This window comes from Carcharodon carcharias, chromosome 15 (assembly GCF_017639515.1).
Source record: "Carcharodon carcharias isolate sCarCar2 chromosome 15, sCarCar2.pri, whole genome shotgun sequence".
NCBI lineage: Eukaryota > Metazoa > Chordata > Chondrichthyes > Lamniformes > Lamnidae > Carcharodon > Carcharodon carcharias.
This window is the reverse complement of record NC_054481.1, coordinates 74,474,059-74,492,990: the sequence shown is the minus strand read 5'-3', so window position 1 is coordinate 74,492,990 and position 18,932 is coordinate 74,474,059.

Genomic DNA, 18,932 nt, shown 5'->3' with positions numbered 1-18,932 from the left:
GGAGACACAGATAAAAGAGCGCAAGGAGATTGGAGGCAATGGATAAAAGAGGTCGAGGAGAGAGGAGGAGACGCAGGATAAAAGAGCACGAGAAGAGCGGAGACACAGATAAAAGAGCGCAAGGAGAGCGGAGACACAGGATAAAAGAGCACGAGGAGAGCGGAGGAGGCACAGAATAAAAGAGTGCGAGAAGAGCGGTGGAGATGCGGGATAAAAGAGCGCAAGGAGAGCAGCGAAGCAGGATAAAAGAGCGCGAGGAGAGTAGAGTAGAGGCAGGATAAAAGAGCACGAGGAGAGTGGAGACGCAGGATAAAAGAGTACGAGGAGAGCGGTGGAGATGCGGGATAAAAGAGCGCGAGGAGAGTGGAGCAGACACAGGAGAAAAGAGCGCGAGGAGAGTGGAGACAAAGGATAAATGAGCATGAGGAGAGTGGAGACACAGGATAAAAGAGCGTGAGGAGAGCGGGGGAGACACAGGATAAAAGAGCACGAGGAGAGCGGGGGTGACACAGGATAAAAGAGCACGAGGAGAGCGGGGCAGTCAGAGGATAAAAGAGCACAAGGAGAGCGGAGATGCAGGAGAAAAGAGCACGAGGAGAGCGGAGACACAGGAAAAAAAATCGTGAGGAGAGAAAAGACACAGGCTAAAAGAGCGTGAGGAGTGCGGAGATGCAGGATAAAAGAGAGTGAGGAGAGCACCGGAGACACAGGATAAAAGAGCGCAAAGAGAGCGGAGGAGATGCTGGATAAAAGAGTGTGAGGAGAGCGGAGGAGACAAAGGATAAAAGAGCATGAGGAGAGTGGAGACACAGGACAAATGACCGCGAGGAGAGCTGAAGAGATGCAAGATAAAAGAGCACGAGGAGAGTGGAGACACAGATAAAAGAGTTCAAGGAAAGCGGAGACACAGGATAAAAGAGCGCAAGGTGAGCGCGGGAGACACAGGATAAAAGAGCATGAGGAGAGCGGAGACGCAGGATAAAAGAGCGCGAGGAGAGCGAAAGAGATGCAGGATAAATGAGAGCGAGGAGAACGGGTAGACGTGGGATAAAAGAGCGCGAGGACAGCGCTGGAGACTTAGTATAAAAGAGTGTGAGAAATAGTGGAGGCACAGGATAAAAGAGCGTGAGGAAAGCGGAGGAGACACAGTATAAAAGAGTAAAAGAGCACGAGGAGAGCGGAGGAGACACAGGATAAAAGAGTGCGAGGAGAGCGGTGACACAAGATAAAAGAGTGTGAGGACAGCGCCGAAGATACTGGATAAAAGAGTGCAAGGAGAGCGGAGATACAGGATAAAAGAGTGTGAGGTTAGCGCCGAAATTACTGGATAAAAGAGTGCGAGGAGAGCGGAGACACGTGATGAAAGAGTACGAGGACAGCGCCGAAGATACTGGATAAAAGAGTGCGAGGAGAGCGGAGACACAGGATAAAAGAGCACGAGGAGAGTGGAGACACAGTATAAAAGAGTAAAAGAGCACGAGGAGAGCGGAGGAGACACAGGATACAAGAGCGCAATGAGAACGCCGGAGACATGGGGTAAAAGAGCATGAGGAAAGCGCAGACAAAGGATAAAAGAAAAAAAGAGAGCAGAGACACAGATAAAAGATCGCAAGGAGAGCGGAGACACAGGATAAAAGAGCACGAGGAGAGCGGAGACACAGATAAAAGAGCGCAAGGAGAGCGGAGACAAAGGATAAAAGAGCACGAGGAGAGCGGAGGAGACGCAGGATAAAAGAGCACGAGGAGAGCGGAGACACCGGATAAAAGAGCGCGAGGAGATTGGAGACACAGGATAAAAGAGGTCGAGGAGAGCGGAGGAGACACAGGATAAAAGAAAATGAGGAGAGCGGAGACACAGATAAAAGAGCGCAAGGAGAGCCGAGACACAGGATAAAAGAGCACGAGGAGAGCGGAGTAGGCACAGGATAAAAGAGTGCGAGAAGAGCGGTGGAGATGCGGGATAAAAGAGCGCAAGGAGAGCAGCGACGCAGGATAAAAGAGCGCGAGGAGAGTGGAGGAGACACAGGAGAAAAGAGCGCGAGGAGAGTGGAGACACAGGATAAAAGAGAACGAGGAGAGCGGGGCAGTCACAGGATAAAAGAGCACAAGGAGAGCGGAGATGCAGGATAAAAGAGCACGAGGAGAGCGGAGACACAGGAAAAAAATCGTAAGGAGAGCCAAAACACAGGCTAAAAGAGCGTGAGGAGTGCGGAGATGCAGGATAAAAGAGCGCGAGGAGAGCACCGGAGACACAGGATAAAAGAGCGCAAAGAGAGCGGAGGAGATGCTGGATAAAAGAGTGTGAGGAGAGCGGAGGAGACAAAGGATAAAAGAGAATGAGGAGAGTGGAGACACAGGACAAATGACCGCGAGGAGAGCTGAGGAGATGCAAGATAAAAGAGCACGAGGAGAGTGGAGACACAGATAAAAGAGTGCAAGGAGAGCGGAGACACAGGATAAAAGAGCGCAAGGAGAGCGCGGGAGACACAGGATAAAAGAGCGTGAGGAGAGCAGAGACGCTGGATAAAACAGCGCAAGGAGAGCGGCGGAGATGCAGGATAAATGAGCACGAGGAGAGTGGGGGAGACGTGGGATAAAAGAGTGCGAGGAGAGCGCCGGAGACACAGGATAAAAGAGCGCAAGGAGAGCGCTGGAGACATAGGATAAAAGAGTGTGAGAAAGAGTGGAGGCACAGGATAAAAGAGCGTAAGGAAAGCGGAGGAGACAAAGTATAAAAGAGTAAAAGAGCACGAGGAGAGCGGAGGAGACACAGGATAAAAGAGTGTGAGGAGAGCGGTGACACAGGATAAAAGAGTGTGAGGACAGCGCCGAAGATACTGGATAAAAGAGTGCAAGGAGAGCGGAGACACAGGATAAAAGAGTGTGAGGTCAGCGCCGAAATTACTGGATAAAAGAGTGCGAGGAGAGCGGAGACACGTGATGAAAGAGTACGAGGACAGCGCCGAAGATACTGGATAAAAGAGTGGGAGGAGAGTGGAGACACAGGATAAAAGAACGCGAGGAGAGTGGAGACACAGTATAAAAGAGTAAAAGAGCACGAGGAGAGCGGAGGAGACACAGGATACAAGAGCGCAATGAGAACGCCGGAGACATGGGGTAAATGAGCATGAGGAGAGCGCAGACAAAGGATAAAAGAGCACAAAGAGAGCAGAGACACAGATAAAAGATCGCAAGGAGAGCGGAGACACAGGATAAAAGAGCACAAGGAGAGCAGAGATGCAGGATAAAAGAGTACAAGGAGAGCGGAGACTCAGGATAAAAGAGCGTGAGGAGAGTAGAGTAGAGGCAGGATAAAAGAGCACGAGGAGAGTGGAGACGCAGGATAAAAGAGTGCGAGGAGAGCGGAGACACAGGATAAAAGAGCAGGAGGTGATTGCAGACACAGGATAAAAGAGGGTGAGGAGAGCGGAGGAGATGCAGGATAAAAGAGCACGAGGAGAGCGGAGGAGGCACAGGATAAAAGAATGCGAGAAGAGCGGTGGAGATGCGGGATAAAAGAGCGCAAGGAGAGCAGAGACGCAGGATAAAAGAGCGCGAGGAGAGTGGAGGAGGCCCAGGAGAAAAGAGCGCGAGGAGAGTGGAGACAAAGGATAAATGAGCATGAGGAGAGTGGAGACACAGGATAAAAGAGCACGAGGAGAGCGGGGGAGACACCGGATAAAAGAGCACGAGGAGAGCGGGGGAGTCACAGGATAAAAGAGCACAAGGAGAGCGGAGATGCAGGAGAAAAGAGCACAAGGAGAGCGGAGACACAGGAAAAAAGATCGTGAGGAGAGCCAAGACACAGGCTAAAAGAGCGTGAGGAGCGCGAAGATGCAGGATAAAAGAGCGCGAGGAGAGCACCGGAGTCACAGGATAAAAGAGCGCAAAGTGAGCGGAGGAGATGCTGGATAAGAGTGTGAGGAGAGCGGAGGAGACAAAGGATAAAAGACCACGAGGAGAGCGGAGACACAGATAAAAGAGTGCAAGGAGAGCGCTGGAGAAACAGGATAAAAGAGTGTGAGGAGAGTGGAGGCACAGGATAAAAGAGCGTGAGGAAAGCGGAAGAGACACAGTATAAAAGAGTGCGAGGAGAGCGGTGACACAGGATAAAAGAGTGTGAGGACAGCGCCGAAGATATTGGATAAAAGAGTGGGAGGAGAGCGGAGACACAGGATAACAGAGTGTGAGGTCAGCGCCGAAATTACTGGATAAAAGAGTGCGAGGAGAGCGGAGACACGTGATAAAAGAGTACGAGGAGAGCGCCGAAGATACTGGATGCAAGAGTGCAAGGAGAGCAGAGACACATGATAAAAGAGTGCGAGAAGAGCGGAGGAGATGCAGGATAAAAGAGCGCGAGGAGAGCGGAGACGCAGGATAAAAGAGCGCAAGGAGAGTGGAGGAGAGGCAGGATAAAAGAGCGTGAGGAGAGTGGAGACGCAGGATAAAAGAGTGCGAGGAGAGCGGAGACACAGGTTAAAAGAGCGCGAGGAGAGTGGAGACACAGGATAAAAGAGCACGAGGAGAGTGGAGGAGACGCAGGATAAAAGAGCATGAGGAGAGCGGAGACACAGGATAAAAGAGCGCGAGGAGAGCGGAGGAGATGCAGGATTAAAGAGCACGAGGAGAGCGGAGGAGATGCTGGATAAAAGAGTGTGAGGCGAGTGGAGGAGGCAAAGGATAAAAGAGCATGAGGAAAGTGGAGACACAGGACAAATGACTGCGAGGAGAGCGGAGGAGACGCAAGATAAAAGAGCACGAGGAGAGCGGAGACACAGATAAAAGAGTGCTTGGAGAGCGGAGACAGAGGATAAAAGAACGCAAGGAGGGCGCGGGAGACACAGGATAAAAGAGCGTGAGGAGAGTGGAGACACAGGATAAAAGAGGGCGAGGAGAGCAGAGGAGACGCAGGATAAAAGAGCACGAGGAGAGCGGAGACACAGATAAAAGAGCGCAAGGAGAGCGGAGGAACAGGATAAAAGAGCGTGAGGAGAGTAGAGTAGAAGCAGGATAAAAGAGCACGAGGAGAGTGGAGACCCAGGATAAATGAATGCGAGGAGAGCGGAGACACAGGATAAAAGAGCGCAAGGAGAGTGGAGACACAGTATAAAAGAGTAAAAGAGCACGAGGAGAGCGGAGGAGACACATGATAGAAGAGCGCAATGAGAGCGCCGGAGACATGGGGTAAAAGAGCATGAGGAGAGCGCAGACAAAGGATAAAAGAGCATGAAGAGAGCGGAGACACAGATAAAAGTTCGCAAGGAGAGCGGAGACACAGGATAAAAGAGCACGAGGAGAGCGGAGATGCAGGATAAAAGAGTGCGCGGAGAGCGGAGACACAGGATAAAAGAGGGCAAAGAGAGCGGAGGAGATGCTGGATAAAAGAGTGTGAGGAGAGCAGAGGAGACAAAGGATAAAAGAGCATGAGGAGAGTGGAGACACAGGACAAATGACCGCGAGGAGAGCGGAGGAGACGCAAGATAAAAGAGCACGAGGAGAGCGGAGACACAGATAAAAGAGTGCTTGGAGAGCGGAGACAGAGGATAAAAGAACGCAAGGAGGGCGCGGGAGACACAGGATAAAAGAGCGTGAGGAGAGTGGAGACACAGGATAAAAGAGGGCGAGGAGAGCAGAGGAGACGCAGGATAAAAGAGCACGAGGAGAGCGGAGACACAGATAAAAGAGCGCAAGGAGAGCGGAGGAACAGGATAAAAGAGCGTGAGGAGAGTAGAGTAGAAGCAGGATAAAAGAGCACGAGGAGAGTGGAGACCCAGGATAAATGAGTGCGAGGAGAGCGGAGACACAGGATAAAAGAGCGCAAGGAGAGTGGAGACACAGTATAAAAGAGTAAAAGAGCACGAGGAGAGCGGAGGAGACACATGATAGAAGAGCGCAATGAGAGCGCCGGAGACATGGGGTAAAAGAGCATGAGGAGAGCGCAGACAAAGGATAAAAGAGCACGAAGAGAGCGGAGACACAGATAAAAGTTCGCAAGGAGAGCGGAGACACAGGATAAAAGAGCACGAGGAGAGCGGAGATGCAGGATAAAAGAGTGCGCGGAGAGCGGAGACACAGGATAAAAGAGGGCAAAGAGAGCGGAGGAGATGCTGGATAAAAGAGTGTGAGGAGAGCAGAGGAGACAAAGGATAAAAGAGCATGAGGAGAGTGGAGACACAGGACAAATGACCGCGAGGAGAGCGGAGGAGACGCAAGATAAAAGAGCACGAGGAGAGCGGAGACAAAGATAAAAGAGTGCTTGGAGAGCGGAAACACAGGATATAAGAATGCAAGGAGGGCGCGGGAGACACAGGATAAAAGAGTGTGAGGAGAGCGGAGATGCAGGATATAAGAGCACGAGGAGAGCGGGGTAGACACAGGATAAAAGAGCACGAGGAGATTGGAGACACAGGAGAAAAGAGGGCGAGGAGAGCAGAGGAGACGCAGGATAAAAGAGCATGAGGAGAGCGGAGACACGGATAAAAGAGCGCAAGGAGAGCGGAGGAACAGGATAAAAGAGCGTGAGGAGAGTAGAGTAGTAGCAGGATAAAAGAGCACGAGGAGAGTGGAGACCCAGGATAAATGAGTGCGAGGAGAGCGGAGACACAGGATAAAAGAGCGCGAGGAGAGTGGAGACACAGTATAAAAGAGTAAAAGAGCACGAGGAGAGCGGAGGAGACACATGATAGAAGAGCGCAATGAGAGCGCCGGAGACATGGGGTAAAAGAGCATGAGGAGAGCGCAGACAAAGGATAAAAGAGCACGAAGAGAGCGGAGACACAGATAAAAGTTCGCAAGGAGAGCGGAGACACAGGATAAAAGAGCACGAGGAGAGCAGAGATGCAGGATAAAAGAGTGCGAGGAGAGCGGAGACACAGGATAAAAGAGGGCAAAGAGAGCGGAGGAGATGCTGGATAAAAGAGTGTGAGGAGAGCAGAGGAGACAAAGGATAAAAGAGCATGAGGAGAGTGGAGACACAGGACAAATGACTGCGAGGAGAGCGGAGGAGACGCAAGATAAAAGAGCATGAGGATAGCGGAGACACAGATAAAAGAGTGCAAGGAGAGCGGAGACACAGGATAAAAGAACGCAAGGAGGGCGCGCTAGACAAAGGATAAAAGAGCGTGAGGAGAGCGGAGACGAAGGATAAATGAGCTCGAGGAGAGCGGCGGAGATGCAGGATAAATGAGCACGAGGAGAGCAGGGGAGACGTGGGATAAAAGAGCGCGAGGAGAGCGCCAGAGACACAGGATAAATGAGCACAAGGAGAGCGCTGGAGACACAGGATAAAAGAGTGTGAGGAGAGTGGAGGCACAGGATAAAAGAGCGTGAGGAAAGCGGAGGAGACACCGTATAAAAGAGTAAACGAGCACGAGGAGAGCGGAGGAGACATAGGATAAAAGAATGCGAGGAGAGCAGTGACACAGGATAAAAGAGTGTGAGGACAGCGCCGAAGATACTGGATAAAAGAGTGCGAGGAGAGCGGAGACACAGGATAAAAGAGTGTGAGGTCAGCGCCGAAATTACTGGATAAAAGAGTGCGAGGAGAGCGGAGACATGTGATAAAAGAGTACCAGGACAGCGCCGAAGATACTGGATAAAAGAGTGCGAGGAGAGCGGAGACACAGGATAAAAGAGTGCGAGAAGAGCGGAGGACATGCAGGATAAAAGAGCGCGAGGAGAGCGGAGACGCAGGATAAAAGAGCGCAAGGAGAGTGGAGGAGAGGCAGGATAAAAGAGCGTGAGGAGAGTGGAGACACAGGATAAAAGAGCGTGAGGAGAGCAGAGGAAAAGCAGGATAAAAGAGCATGAGGAGAGTGGAGACACAGTATAAAAGAACGCGAGGAGAGCGGAGACAAAGAATAACAGAGCGCAAGGAGATCGGAGCAGACGGAGGATAAAAGAGCACGAGGAGAGCAGAGACAAAGATAAAAGGGCATGAGGAGAGCGGAGACACAGGATTAAAGTGCGTGAGGAGAGAGGAGACACAGGATAAAAGAGCCTGAGGAGAGCAGAGACGCAGGATAAAAGAGCATGAGGAGAGCGGAGATGCAGGATAAAGGAGCACAAGGAGAGCGGAGACACAGGATAGAAGAGTGTGAGGAGACCAGAGACGCAGGATAAATGAGCATGAGGAGAGCCGAGACGCAGGATAAAGGAGCGCGAGGAGAGCAGAGTCACATGATAAAAGAGCACGAGGAGAGCAGCAGAGACGCAGGATAAAAGAGCGCGAGGAGAGCAAAGACGCAGGATAAAAGATTGCAAGGAGAGCAGAGACACAGGAGAAAAGAGGGCGAGGAGAGTGGAGACACAGGATAAATGAGCGCGAGGAGAGCGGAGACACAGGATAAAAGAGTGTGAGGAGAGCGGAGGAGACGCAGGATAAAAGAACAGGAGGAGAGCGGAGACACAGGATAAAAGAACGCGAGGAGAGTGGAGACACAGGATAAAAGAGTGTGAGGACAGCGCCGAAGATACTGGATAAAAGAGTGCGAGGAGAGCAGAGACACGTGATAAAAGAGTACGAGGACAGCACCGAAGATACTGGATAAAAGAGTGCGAGGAGAGCGGTGACACAGGATAAAAGAGCGCGAGAAGAGCAGTGGAGATGCAGGATAAAAGAGCGCGAGGAGAGCGGAGATGCAGGATAAAAGAGTGCAAGGAGAGTGGAAGAGAGGCAGGATAAAAGAGCATGAGGAGAGTGGAGACACAGGATAAAAGAGCGTGAGGAGAGCGGAGACATAGCAGGATAAAAGAGCATGAGGAGAGGGGAGACACAGTATAAAAGAACGCGAGGAGAGCGGAGACAAAAGATAAAAGAGCGCAAGGAGATCGGAGCAGACGGAGGATAAAAGAGCACGAGGAGAACGGAGACAAAGATAAAAGAGCATGAGGAGAGCGGAGACACAGGTTAAAAGTGCGTGAGGAGAGAGGAGACACAGGATAAAAGAGCATGAGGAGAGCGGAGATGCAGGATAAAGGAGCACAAGGAGAGCGGAGACACAGGATCGAAGTGTGTGAGGAGACCAGAGACACAGGATAAAGGAGCATGAGGAGAGCAAAGACGCAGGATAAAAGAGCGCGAGGAGAGCAGCAGAGACACAGGATAAAAGAGCGCGAGGAGAGCAAAGACGCATGATAAAAGAGTGCAAGGAGAGCAGAGACACAGCAGAAAAGAGGGCGAGGAGAGTGGAGACGCAGGATAAATGAGCGTGAGGAGAGCGGAGACACAGCATAAAAGAGCGTGAGGGGAGCGGAGGAGACTCAGGATAAAAGAACACGAGGAGAGCGGAGACAAAGGATAAAAGAACGCGAGGAGAGTGGAGACACAGGATAAAAGAGTGCGAGGACATCGCCGAAGATACTGGATAAAAGAAAGCGAGGAGAGCAGAGACACAGGATAAAAGAGCACGAGGACAGCGCCGAAGATGCAGGATAAAAGAGCACGAGGAGAGCGCCGGAGATACTGGATAAAAGAGCGCGAGGAGAGCGGAGACACAGGACAAATGACAGCGAGGAGAGTGGAGGAGATGCAGGATAAAAGAGCATGAGGAGAGCGGAGACACAGATAAAAGATCGCAAGGAGAGCAGAGACACAGGATAAAAGAGCACGAGGAGAGCGGAGGCGATGCAGGATAAAAGAGCACGAGGAGAGTGGCGTAGATGCAGGATAAAAGAGCACGAGGAGTGCGGGGAGACGTGGGATAAAAGAGTGCGAGGAGAGCGCCAGAGACACGGGATAAAAGAGCGCAAGGAGAGCACTGGAGACACAGGATAAAAGAGCTTGAGGAGACTGGATGCACAGGATAAAAGACCGTGAGGAGAGCGGAGGAGACACAGTATAAAAGAGTAAAAGAACACGAGGAGAGCGGAGGAGACACAGGATACAAGAGCGCAATGAGAGCGCCGGAGACATGGGGTAAAAGAGCATGAGGAGAGCGCAGACAAAGGATAAAAGAGCACGAAGGGAGCGGAGACACATAAAAGGTCGCATGGAGAGCGGAGACACAGGATAAAAGAGCACGAGGAGAGCGGAGACGCAGGATAAAAGAGTGCGAGGAGAGCGGAGACACAGGATAAAAGATCGTGAGCAGAGTAGAGTAGAAGCAGGAAAAAAGAGCACGAGGAGAGTGGAGACGCAGGATAAAAGAGTGCGAGGAGAGCGGAGACACAGGATAAAAGAGCGCGAGGAGAGCGGAGGAGACGCAGGATAAAAGAAAACGAGGAGAGCGGAGACACAGATAAAAGAGCGCAAGGAGAGCCTAGACACAGGATAAAAGAGCACGAGGAGAGCGGAGACACAGGAAAAAAATCGTGAGGAGAGCCAAGACACAGGCTAAAAGAGCGTGAGGAGTGCGGAGATGCAGGATAAAAGAGCGCGAGGAGAGCACCGGAGACAGGATAAAAGAGCGCAAGGAGAGCGGAGGAGATGCTGGATAAAAGAGTGCAAGGAGAGCGGAGACACAGGATAAAAGAGCGTGAGGCGAGCAGAGACGCATGATAAAAGAGCGCGAGGAGAGCGGCGGAGATGCAGTATAAATGAGCGCGAGGAGAGCGGGGGAGACGTGGGATAAAAGTGTGCGAGGAGAGCGCCGGAGACACAGGATAAAAGAGCGCAAGGAGAGCGCTGGAGACATAGGATAAAAGAGTGTGAGAAAGAGTGGAGGCACAGGATAAAAGAGCGTGAGGAAAGCCGAGGAGACACAGTATAAAAGAGTGTGAGGAGACCGGTGACACAGGATAAAAGAGTGTGAGGACAGCGCCGAAGATACTGGATAAAAGAGTGCAAGCAGAGCGGAGACACAGGATAAAAGAGTGTGAGGTCAGCGCCGAAATTACTGGATAGAAGAGTGCGAGGAGAGCGGAGACACGTGATGAAAGAGTACGAGGAGAGCGCCAAAGATACTGGATAAAAGAGTGCGAGGAGAGCGGAGACACAGGATAAAAGAGCACGAGGAGAGTGGAGACACAGTATAAAAGAGTAAAAGAGCACGAGGAGAGCGGAGGAGACACAGGATACAAGAGCGCAATGAGAACGCCGGAGACATGGGGTAAAAGAGCATGAGGAAAGCGCAGACAAAGGATAAAAGAAAAAAAGAGAGCAGAGACACAGATAAAAGATCGCAAGGAGAGCGGAGACACAGGATAAAAGAGCACGAGGAGAGCGGAGACACAGATAAAAGAGCGCAAGGAGAGCGGAGACAAAGGATAAAAGAGCACGAGGAGAGCGGAGGAGACGCAGGATAAAAGAGCACGAGGAGAGCGGAGACACCGGATAAAAGAGCGCGAGGAGATTGGAGACACAGGATAAAAGAGGTCGAGGAGAGCGGAGGAGACACAGGATAAAAGAAAATGAGGAGAGCGGAGACACAGATAAAAGAGCGCAAGGAGAGCCGAGACACAGGATAAAAGAGCACGAGGAGAGCGGAGTAGGCACAGGATAAAAGAGTGCGAGAAGAGCGGTGGAGATGCGGGATAAAAGAGCGCAAGGAGAGCAGCGACGCAGGATAAAAGAGCGCGAGGAGAGTGGAGGAGACACAGGAGAAAAGAGCGCGAGGAGAGTGGAGACACAGGATAAAAGAGAACGAGGAGAGCGGGGCAGTCACAGGATAAAAGAGCACAAGGAGAGCGGAGATGCAGGATAAAAGAGCACGAGGAGAGCGGAGACACAGGAAAAAAATCGTAAGGAGAGCCAAAACACAGGCTAAAAGAGCGTGAGGAGTGCGGAGATGCAGGATAAAAGAGCGCGAGGAGAGCACCGGAGACACAGGATAAAAGAGCGCAAAGAGAGCGGAGGAGATGCTGGATAAAAGAGTGTGAGGAGAGCGGAGGAGACAAAGGATAAAAGAGAATGAGGAGAGTGGAGACACAGGACAAATGACCGCGAGGAGAGCTGAGGAGATGCAAGATAAAAGAGCACGAGGAGAGTGGAGACACAGATAAAAGAGTGCAAGGAGAGCGGAGGAGAGGCAGGATAAAAGAGCGTGAGGAGAGTGGAGACGCAGGATAAAAGAGTGCGAGGAGAGCGGAGAGACAGGTTAAAAGAGAGCGAGGAGAGTGGAGACACAGGATAAAAGAGCACGAGGAGAGCGGAGGAGACGCAGGATAAAAGAGCACGAGGAGAGCGGAGACACAGATAAAAGAGTGCTTGGAGAGCGGAGACACAGGATAAAAGAACGCAAGGAGGGCGCGGGAGACACAGGATAAAAGAGCGTGAGGAGAGCGGAGACGCAGGATATAAGAGCACGAGGAGAGCGGGGGAGACACAGGATAAAAGAGCACGAGGAGATTGGAGACACAGGATAAAAGAGGGCGAGGAGAGCGGAGGAGACGCAGGATAAAAGAGCACGAGGAGAGCGGAGACACAGATAAAAGAGCGCAAGGAGAGCCGAGGAACAGGATAAAAGAATGTGAGGAGAGTAGAGTAGAAGCAGGATAAAAGAGCGCGAGGAGAGTGGAGACACATTATAAAAGAGTAAAAGAGCACGAGGAGAGCGGAGGAGACACATGATAGAAGAGCGCAATGAGAGCGCCGGAGATATGGGGTAAAAGAGAATGAGGAGAGCGCAGACAAAGGATAAAAGAGCACGAAGAGAGCGGAGACACAGATAAAAGTTCGCAAGGAGAGCGGAGACACAGGATAAAAGAGCACGAGGAGAGCGGAGATGCAGGATAAAAGAGTGCGAGGAGAGCGGAGACACAGGATAAAAGAGGGCAAAGAGAGCGGAGGAGATGCTGGATAAAAGAGTGTGAGGAGAGCGGAGGAGACAAAGGATAAAAGAGCATGAGGAGAGTGGAGACACAGGACAAATGACCGCGAGGAGAGCGGAGGAGACGCAAGATAAAAGAGCACGAGGAGAGCGGAGACACAGATAAAAGAGTGCAAGGAGCGCGGAGACACAGGATAAAAGAACGCAAGGAGGGCGTGGGAGACAAAGGATAAAAGAGCGTGAGGAGAGCAGAGACGCAGGATAAAAGAGCTCGAGGAGTGCGGCGGAGATGCAGGATAAATGAGTGCGAGGAGAGCAGGGGAGACGTGGGATAAAAGAGCGCGAGGAGATCGCCAGAGACACAGCATAAATGAGCACAAGGAGAGCGCTGGAGACACAGGATAAAAGAGTGTGAGGAGAGTGGAGGCACAGGATAAAAGAGCGTGAGGAAAGCGGAGGAGACACCGTATAAAAGAGTAAACGAGCACGAGGAGAGCGGAGGAGACATAGGATAAAAGAATGCGAGGAGAGCAGTGACACAGGATAAAAGAGTGTGAGGACAGCGCCGAAGATACTGGATAAAAGAGTGCGAGGAGAGCGGAGACACAGGATAAAAGAGTGTGAGGTCAGCGCCGAAATTACTGGATAAAAGAGTGCGAGGAGAGCGGAGACACGTGATAAAAGAGTACGAGGACAGCGCCGAAGATACTGGATAAAAGAGTGCGAGGAGAGCGGAGACACAGGATAAAAGAGTGCGAGAAGAGCGGAGGACATGCAGGATAAAAGAGCGCGAGGAGAGCGGAGACGCAGGATAAAAGAGCGCAAGGAGAGTGGAGGAGAGGCAGGATAAAAGAGCGTGAGGAGAGTGGAGACACAGGATAAAAGAGCGTGAGGAGAGCAGAGGAAAAGCAGGATAAAAGAGCATGAGGAGAGTGGAGACACAGTATAAAAGAACGCGAGGAGAGCGGAGACAAAGAATAACAGAGCGCAAGGAGATCGGAGCAGACGGAGGATAAAAGAGCACGAGGAGAGCAGGGACAAAGATAAAAGTGCATGAGGAGAGCGGAGACACAGGATTAAAGTGCGTGAGGAGAGAGGAGACACAGGATAAAAGAGCCTGAGGAGAGCAGAGATGCAGGATAAAGGAGCGCGAGGAGAGCAGAGTCACATGATAAAAGAGCACGAGGAGAGCAGCAGAGACGCAGGATAAAAGAGCGCGAGGAGAGCAAAGACGCAGGATAAAAGATTGCAAGGAGAGCAGAGACACAGGAGAAAAGAGGGCGAGGAGAGTGGAGACACAGGATAAATGAGCGCGAGGAGAGTGGAGACACAGGATAAAAGAGTGTGAGGAGAGCGGAGGAGACGCAGGATAAAAGAACAGGAGGAGAGCGGAGACACAGGATAAAAGAACGCGAGGAGAGTGGAGACACAGGATAAAAGAGTGTGAGGACAGCGCCGAAGATACTGGATAAAAGAGTGCGAGGAGAGCAGAGACACGTGATAAAAGAGTACGAGGACAGCACCGAAGATACTGGATAAAAGAGTGCGAGGAGAGCGGTGACACAGGATAAAAGAGCGCGAGAAGAGCAGTGGAGATGCAGGATAAAAGAGCGCGAGGAGAGCGGAGATGCAGGATAAAAGAGTGCAAGGAGAGTGGAAGAGAGGCAGGATAAAAGAGCATGAGGAGAGTGGAGACACAGGATAAAAGAGCGTGAGGAGAGCGGAGACATAGCAGGATAAAAGAGCATGAGGAGAGGGGAGACACAGTATAAAAGAACGCGAGGAGAGCGGAGACAAAAGATAAAAGAGCGCAAGGAGATCGGAGCAGACGGAGGATAAAAGAGCACGAGGAGAACGGAGACAAAAATAAAAGAGCATGAGGAGAGCGGAGACACAGGTTAAAAGTGCGTGAGGAGAGAGGAGACACAGGATAAAAGAGCATGAGCAGAGCGGCGATGCAGGATAAAGGAGCACAAGGAGAGCGGAGACACAGCATCGAAGTGTGTGAGGAGACCAGAGACGCAGGATAAAGGAGCATGAGGAGAGCAAAGACGCAGGATAAAAGAGCGCGAGGAGAGCAGCAGAGACACAGGATAAAAGAGCGCGAGGAGAGCAAAGACGCATGATAAAAGAGTGCAAGGAGAGCAGAGACACAGCAGAAAAGAGGGCGAGGAGAGTGGAGACGCAGGATAAATGAGCGCGAGGAGAGCGGAGACACAGCATAAAAGAGCGTGAGGGGAGCGGAGGAGACTCAGGATAAAAGAACACGAGGAGAGCGGAGACAAAGGATAAAAGAACGCGAGGAGAGTGGAGACACAGGATAAAAGAGTGCGAGGACATCGCCGAAGATACTGGATAAAAGAAAGCGAGGAGAGCAGAGACACAGGATAAAAGAGCACGAGGACAGCGCCGAAGATGCAGGATAAAAGAGCACGAGGAGAGCGCCGGAGATACTGGATAAAAGAGCGCGAGGAGAGCGGAGACACAGGACAAATGACAGCGAGGAGAGTGGAGGAGATGCAGGATAAAAGAGCATGAGGAGAGCGGAGACACAGATAAAAGATCGCAAGGAGAGCAGAGACACAGGATAAAAGAGCACGAGGAGAGCGGAGGCGATGCAGGATAAAAGAGCACGAGGAGAGCGCCAGAGACACGGGATAAAAGAGCGCAAGGAGAGCACTGGAGACACAGGATAAAAGAGCTTGAGGAGACTGGATGCACAGGATAAAAGACCGTGAGGAGAGCGGAGGAGACACAGTATAAAAGAGTAAAAGAACACGAGGAGAGCGGAGGAGACACAGGATACAAGAGCGCAATGAGAGCGCCGGAGACATGGGGTAAAAGAGCATGAGGAGAGCGCAGACAAAGGATAAAAGAGCACGAAGGGAGCGGAGACACATATAAAAGGTCGCATGGAGAGCGGAGACACAGGATAAAAGAGCACGAGGAGAGCGGAGACGCAGGATAAAAGAGTGCGAGGAGAGCGGAGACACAGGATAAAAGATCGTGAGCAGAGTAGAGTAGAAGCAGGAAAAAAGAGCACGAGGAGAGTGGAGACGCAGGATAAAAGAGTGCGAGGAGAGCGGAGACACAGGATAAAAGAGCGCGAGGAGAGTGGAGACACAGTATAAAAGAGTAAAAGAGGACGGGGAGAGCGGAGGTGACACAGGATACAAGAGCGCAATGAGAGCGCCGGAGACATGGGGTAAAAGAGCATGAGGAGAGAGCAGACAAAGGATAAAAGAGCACGAAAAGAGCGGAGACACAGATAAAAGATCGCAAGGAGAGCAGAGACACAGGATAAAAGAGCACGAGGAGAGCGGAGACGCAGGATAAAAGAGTGCGAGGAGAGCGGAGACACAGGATAAAAGAGCGTGAGGAGAGTAGAGTAGAGGCAGGATAAAAGAGCATGAGGAGAGTGGAGATGCAGGATAAAAGAGTGCGAGGAGAGCGGAGACACAGGATAAAAGAGCGCGAGGAGATTGGAGACACAGGATAAAAGAGCGCGAGGAGAGCGGAGGAGACGCAGGATAAAAGAGCACGAGGACAGTGGAGACACAGATAAAAGAGCGCAAGGAGAGCGGAGACACAGGATAAAAGAGCGTGAGGAGAGTAGAGTAGAAGCAGGATAAAAGAGCACGAGGAGAGTGGAGACGCAGGATAAATGAGTGCGAGGAGAGCGGAGACATAGGATAAAAGAGCGCGAGGAGAATGGAGACACAGTATAAAAGAGTAAAAGAGCACGAGGAGAGCGGAGGAGACACAGGATAGAAGAGCGGAATGAGAGCGCCGGAGACATGGGGTAAAAGAGCATGAGGAGAACACAGACAAAGGATAAAAGAGCACAAAGCGAGCAGAGACACAGATAAAAGTTCGCAAGGAGAGCGGAGACACAGGATAAAAGAGCACGAGGAGAGCGGAGGAGATGCAGGATAAAAGAGTGCAAGGAGAGCAGAGACACAGGATAAAAGAGCGTGAGGAGCTTAAGTAGAGGCAGGATAAAAGAGCACGAGGAGAGTGGAGACGCAGGATAAAAGAGTGCGAGGAGAGTGGAGACACAGGCTAAAAGAGCGCGAGGAGAGTGGAGACACAGTATAAAAGAGTAAAAGAGCACAAGGAGAGCGGAAGAGACACAGGATACAAGAGCGCAATGAAAGCGCCGGAGACATGGGGTAAAAGAGCATGAGGAGAGCGCAGACAAAGGATAAAAGAGCATGAAGAGAGCAGAGACACAGATAAAAGATCGCAAGGAGAGTGGAGACACAGGATAAAAGAGCACGAGGAGAGGGGAGACACAGGATAAAAGAGTGCGAGGAGAGCGGAGACACAAGATAAAAGAGCGTGAGGAAAGCGGAGGAGACACAGTATAAAAGAGTAAAAGAGCATGAGGATAGTGGAGGAGACACAGGATAAAAGAATGCGAGGAGAGCAGTAACACAGGATAAAAGAGTGTGAGGACAGCGCTGAAGATACTGGATAAAAGAGTGCGAGGAGAGCGGAGACACAGGATAAAAGAGTGTGAGGTCAGCGCCGAAATTACTGGATAAAAGAGTGCGAGGAGAGCGGAGACACGTGATAAAAGAGTACGAGGACAGCGCCAAAGATATTGGATAAAAGAGTGCGAGGAAAGCGGAGACACAGGATAAAAGATTGCAAGAAGAGCGGAGGAGATGCAGGATAAAAGAGCGCGAGGAGAGCGGAGACGCAGGATAAAAGAGCGCAAGGAGAGTGGAGGAGAGGCAGGATAAAAGAGCGTGAGGAGAGTGGAGACGCAGGATAAAAGAGTGCGAGGAGAGCGGAGAGACAGGTTAAAAGAGAGCGAGGAGAGTGGAGACACAGGATAAAAGAGCACGAGGAGAGCGGAGGAGACGCAGGATAAAAGAGCACGAGGAGAGCGGAGACACAGATAAAAGAGTGCTTGGAGAGCGGAGACACAGGATAAAAGAACGCAAGGAGGGCGCGGGAGACACAGGATAAAAGAGCGTGAGGAGAGCGGAGATGCAGGATATAAGAGCACGAGGAGAGCGGGGGAGACACAGGATAAAAGAGCACGAGGAGATTGGAGACACAGGATAAAAGAGGGCGAGGAGAGCGGAGGAGACGCAGGATAAAAGAGCACGAGGAGAGCGGAGACACAGATAAAAGAGCGCAAGGAGAGCCGAGGAACAGGATAAAAGAATGTGAGGAGAGTAGAGTAGAAGCAGGATAAAAGAGCGCGAGGAGAGTGGAGACACAGTATAAAAGAGTAAAAGAGCACGAGGAGAGCGGAGGAGACACATGATAGAAGAGCGCAATGAGAGCGCCGGAGATATGGGGTAAAAGAGAATGAGGAGAGCGCAGACAAAGGATAAAAGAGCACGAAGAGAGCGGAGACACAGATAAAAGTTCGCAAGGAGAGCGGAGACACAGGATAAAAGAGCACGAGGAGAGCGGAGATGCAGGATAAAAGAGTGCGAGGAGAGCGGAGACACAGGATAAAAGAGGGCAAAGAGAGCGGAGGAGATGCTGGATAAAAGAGTGTGAGGAGAGCGGAGGAGACAAAGGATAAAAGAGCATGAGGAGAGTGGAGACACAGGACAAATGACCGCGAGGAGAGCGGAGGAGACGCAAGATAAAAGAGCACGAGGAGAGCGGAGACACAGATAAAAGAGTGCAAGGAGCGCGGAGACACAGGATAAAAGAACGCAAGGAGGGCGTGGGAGACAAAGGATAAAAGAGCGTGAGGAGAGCAGAGACGCAGGATAAAAGAGCTCGAGGAGTGCGGCGGAGATGCAGGATAAATGAGTGCGAGGAGAGCAGGGGAGACGTGGGATAAAAGAGCGCGAGGAGATCGCCAGAGACACAGCATAAATGAGCACAAGGAGAGCGCTGGAGACACAGGATAAAAGAGTGTGAGGAGAGTGGAGGCACAGGATAAAAGAGCGTGAGGAAAGCGGAGGAGACACCGTATAAAAGAGTAAACGAGCACGAGGAGAGCGGAGGAGACATAGGATAAAAGAATGCGAGGAGAGCAGTGACACAGGATAAAAGAGTGTGAGGACAGCGCCGAAGATACTGGATAAAAGAGTGCGAGGAGAGCGGAGACACAGGATAAAAGAGTGTGAGGTCAGCGCCGAAATTACTGGATAAAAGAGTGCGAGGAGAGCGGAGACACGTGATAAAAGAGTACGAGGACAGCGCCGAAGATACTGGATAAAAGAGTGCGAGGAGAGCGGAGACACAGGA